This window comes from Asterias amurensis, chromosome 10, assembly GCF_032118995.1.
Source record: "Asterias amurensis chromosome 10, ASM3211899v1".
Classification (NCBI taxonomy): domain Eukaryota; kingdom Metazoa; phylum Echinodermata; class Asteroidea; order Forcipulatida; family Asteriidae; genus Asterias; species Asterias amurensis.
The window spans coordinates 18,714,414-18,719,924 of record NC_092657.1 but is presented as its reverse complement, the minus strand read 5'-3'; positions in this window follow the sequence as shown (position 1 = coordinate 18,719,924).

Here is a 5,511-nt window from a genome sequence, read left to right as displayed (position 1 = left end):
TCCATCAGACATTTGCAAGAAAAAGGTAGGGAGTAGGGAAAGTCACCCTACATCGCCGTATAGACATCACCAAGGACTATTCTCCAAGATTGGTTGCCCTCCTGCTCTGCTTCGCATCGTAAAATCTTCTTTCAGGAGAACTTTACGGGGTTCATAGTCTCAGTGGCTCAACATCTGAACCCTTCGACCTCTGCAACAGTGTAAAGTAGGGCTGTGTCTGGCTCCAACCCTTTTGGCATTTTCTTCTCTGTTCTACCCAAGCATGCTCTTAGATCAGCCACAGAGGGCAGCTACCTTCGTACGAGGTCGGATGGAATCCTCTTGACCCCTCACATTTCGGAGCAATGTCCAGAGTTCGAACGAGATGCCTTAGAGATTTCCTGTTTGCAGACGACACAGCCATCTCTACACACACACACACACACACACACCAGATGACCAACAGCAGCTCATGGATCGATGTTATGCGGCTTGCAAAGACTTTGGACTTACCATCAGTCTTACAAAAACGCAGGTAAGGGGCCAGGATGTTGATGAACCACTGTCTACCAGCATCACCAACCATGAGCTTGAGGCTGTCCATGAGTTTGTGTATCATGTCTCAACCATCTCCGACAATCTCTCGCTCGTATAAGTAGAACTCAACAGGCGTCTAAGGTATAGGAAAGACTACCACAACACTCTCCACGCTTACAAAGAGAGTAATGATGTAACAAAAAGCTTTCAGAGCATACCAAAGTCCAGCCTTAGAAGGTTCGTTTGGTGAAAACGCTCCTCTATACGGCAGTGAACCCCGAACCCATAGGCCCCGTCAAGAGCATAGACTCGACGCCTCCCACATGCAACGCCTGAAGCGCATCCTCTGCATCTCCTGAAGAGACCACATACCAATAACATTGCTTGATAGAGCAGCAAGTCTCCATGTTTACCCTCCTCGAGTATAATGCCTTGGCTGGGACATGTCACCAAGTGGAGGACGGACGTATCCCAAAAGACCTCCTGTATGGAGAGCTGGCATCAGGGAACGAAGAGGCCGTTCGTTAGACCCAAGCTGCGCTACAAAGACACTTCCAAGTGTGACCCCAAGTCACTTGCAACCAATACAACCACCTGTGAAGCAGTCACTGCAGACCGATGCGCCCGGAAGCAGGAGGTGCAGAGAGGTATTTCTCAGTTCGAGGAATACCTGTCGCAACGGGCAGATGAGGAATGACTCCAGAGGAAGGCCCAGCCTCAAGCAGTTAGGACAGCTTCATCTTTCACCTGCAGTTACTGCGGCAGAGACTGTCATTCCCGCATTGGACTCTACAGCCACACCATACGCTATTCCCTAACCAACATCCAATTCAAACAGCACAACTCCGTGGTTCTCAAAGATTGACGGATGCCTACTACTATTAATACAAAAAGTTTCATTTTTGACTCTCCGTGAGACTTTTTTGCAACATTTCCTTTGAAGTTTCCCATATGCGCTATTCAACATAATAATACACCCTATAACCTATATCAGGTAAGAGTCATTGTGTTTCATTGTGTTAATGTGTTTTGTTTTGGTTGATAGTATATTGTTTACGATATCATAATGACATCACGGTGTCTTATAGATCAGTGTCACGGTAATTATACCATATGAACTCAAACAGATTAGCATTTTGACGAAGCCACACGACATTAATTTTACTTTCAAACTTTGCGTTATTTGTGTAGTGTTGATGATGATGACGTCATAATTACATCACTATACTCACCATAAAATATATTATTTATTTTTTTCAAACTAATACTACCCTAATTGAATTCCTTGACCTTTAGAAACATAATTTTGGCAAGTAGAAATCCCATCGAATGGCATTTTCCTAGGCTTTATTACATAAAAAAAGGTTATGACGTCATAATGACGTAATTCAAGGTGATGCCATTCTTAGATTTTTTAGAGCATGACTTTTTTGAAATCTGTGGGTAAATCTGATACTTTGGTGAAAAATGGTGCTTCTGTCCGCCCTGTCACGATCTTTTCCTTAATCCACCTTACTATATGGGCCATCCAGGCAGTCAAAACAAAAACTGATTGTTTTGTATATTCTCTTTTTCACGAAGCACTTATCTGCACCATTGAACGTGATCCAGAGTCTGGTTTTCGTTACCGTTGGGTAATTCCTGAACCTGATCCATGCCAGTGCGCTACGATACGTGTTGGTGGTCTGAATACCCGTACACCTTACAGACCCTTCGTGGTTACATACATGGATACATTCATCCACAGTGATGACTAACAGGAGATTCAAACATGGCTCAACTGCACGAGGAAGGTTGAAGGTAAACATCTTCAGTTGTTTCAATATAGCCCCCCTTTGAGAATTGTTGATTGCACTTGGTTTAAAACCCTGAACCCTTGTTGACTTTTACTCCCAGTCTTACATAGACGATGTGACCTATGTTTACATTCAAACCGCCCTCTGTTGACAAAACACTATATACGTCATGTTTCGCCGGGCACTGAGATGCGTAGTCAAAGTGAGATTGCGTACACTTTCTAGCTGGCTGCCAAAACACAAAGGTTTTGCCCGGCGGTATGCGCGCGAATCATGTTGTGGTTTTCGTGTGACGTCAGAGGTCACATCGTCTATACATTCCACACTTGTATTTTACATGTTTTTATCAATGAATATTAATCTTTCACTGCAAAAAAAAACTCAGTTTGAGCCAAAAATATCGGCTCCTCTGTTCACAATAATGGCCCAAAACTTTTGACAAAAAGACATTGAGCCACTGGCCCAGTTTTGACTGGGAGCCATTCATGGCTAAATGTGAGTTAAACAATAATCATGGCTCATTTTGGTTTTTGTTGTTGTTGACAATTTTTTTTTTATATTAGCCATTGCATTTGTGAACAGTAGATACACGGACAGAGTCGGCGTTGAACAAAGTTTTGGCTCCAAACCAGAAAGAAAATATTTCCTTCATGCTCCATCAGTACCACCATGAACGAACTGAGGCATTCTTCTTCCCAGTGTTTTGTCCTGTACATTCTTATGTAAACAGTTATTAATAATATTCAAGAGTTAAGAATTTCAGAAATGACATGGTCCACATTTGTCACTGTATCGTTTAAACTTGTTCACAGTCGCCGACTGACTCAGCATGAGTTCGGTGAGTTCAGTCAGTATCATAACAAACTTTTCACATGCATACAACTTTAACGTACAAGATCCTGGGTGGAAGGTTAAACGATTTTATATCACTACCTGAATGGCAGAACATTGTTTCCCTGCTGATCTGCTCAAAACTAAAGAAGAATCTCTGTTTTTACTCGATACAAAACGATGGATTTTGTTCGTGTGCGCGAGTAGTCGGGACGTCGCATCCTACATGTGTAGTCTACGGTGTAGTCCACACCGTAGTCTGGTATTATAGTCTGGTCCCGCGCGTTTGTTTTGGACACAAAATAGCTTCTAATCGCAAGTTGTCGCAACTCTCCCAATATACGGCTCTGTGCAGGACAGTGAAACAGCGCCCTCAAGAGTCCGGAGGAGACGGCGAAGGCGACGGCGACGCGAAGTGTCGTCTTTGGAACACCATACAGAACATCAACACCGGCTGTTGGAACCCTTAATTGATAGTACTCCAAACATGAATAGTTCAGACTCTTTGGGGTTTCCCTACTATCCGGGTTGCCTACCATATTTTAAAGGCAGTAGACACTATTGGTAATTTCTCAAATTAATTATTAGCATAAAACCTTACCTGGTGACGAGTAATGGGGAGAGGTTGATATTATAGAACATTGTGAGAAACGGCTCCCCAGAAATGACATAGTTTTCGAGAAAGAAGTCATTTTCCACGAATTTTATTTCGATACTTCAGATTTAGAATTTAAGGTCTCGAAATCAACCATCTAAAGGCACACAACATCGTGTGACAAGGGTGTTTTTTCTTTCATTATTATTTCGCAGGTTCGACGACCAATTGAGCTTAAATTTTAAAAGGTTTGTGATTTTATGCATATGCTGAGATAAACCAGGTGAGAACACTTGTCTTGGACAATTACCAATAGTGTCCAGTGTGGACACTACGCTTGTCGGAACGATCTTTAAACAAGATGTCAGTCTCCTCTGACGATAAAAAGAGCAAGCTAGTCGAAACGTTGAGACCAGTTCAGAACTGACTCCGCGGCAGTACAGTTAATACGATCCTATAAGCTAAAGTCCAGGTCTATTTTCTATACCATCCGCCCTGGTGATAGATAAAAAGCAGGACAGCTCTTTTCAGAACTGAGAAGTCTCACGAAACCGATTATCTACTCCGCGGCAGTAGAATAAATGCAAGACAGGTCTCTAAGAACAAACTCTACCTGGCAAGTATGATACACACGTACATGGTGTTACCGTAAACCAAATATGTCAGAAAACGTAAGGAATGTTAAAAGAAATAGGTTTGCTCTTGGCCCATAATATCGTATAGCAACTTGTTTTAACAGAAACAGCATTTTTTTCACATCCAGGGGAAGCGTCCGATGAGCTTCAAGAAAGAAACAAGGTTGCAACTCGACGACACGTGGTGCAGGAGGTATATTTTTGTTCACCTATAAACTATAAGCCTAGAATTCGCGTGACCTGACATCTAATGATGTCATGATGAAAACAACGAACGAAAACTATAATAATGTCTCCGTTCTACAAACTGGAGTTAAATCAAACTTCATCTTGCACTGCTGTTCAACATAATTAGCCAATTTAATGCAAGTACTGATTTGTACTTTTTAGGTTGATATTCTTGTTGTTTTCTCTTGACAAACTTGACCGACGCCTTTGAATGTTTCTCTTTTTCAGTAATTGAAAGTGCGCCTTGGTTGTAGTTTATTATTTATTGTATATGCTTGCGAAGATAGCAATGTTTTTTGTTGGCTTTTACATTTATGAAAACAGATGTGGAAAGCTAACGTTGTTTGTAAAGTCAAAAGTTGCACTAATAGTTGCTAGCTCATAAATGACAATAACACAACATCCACACCGGCTGTTGGAACCCTTAATTGATAATACTCCAAACATGAATAATTCACCAATACAAACTAAAGTGCAAATTTTAGTATGTGAACTTTTAGTGCACCCCAGTTTAAACCTAGGAACGATGGCTTGAATCGTGTGGATTGATTGTTCAGACCCTATACGTCATTGTTTGGGGTTTTCTATATAATAGTTGCCTATACCAAATCTAAAACTGACATTTCTTAACCACTACACGAGTATCTTCAGGTATATTATGGTTCTTTCGGAAAAACAAAAAACATTATAAAGAACATTTTTACATGTAGTGGTTGTATTTTACAAACAGTAATTGTTCGGTGTATAGACACATCAAATTTATTATAGAAACTTAACCCCTTTAATCCCAACCCAATGTGTTTTATAAAATGGGTGGGATTCGAACCTACAAGGTTTGCAATGCTGTGCAGATCTCTCATCACTGCTAGAGCAGATCTCTTGCCATTAGACCACTGAACTCATGTGTCTT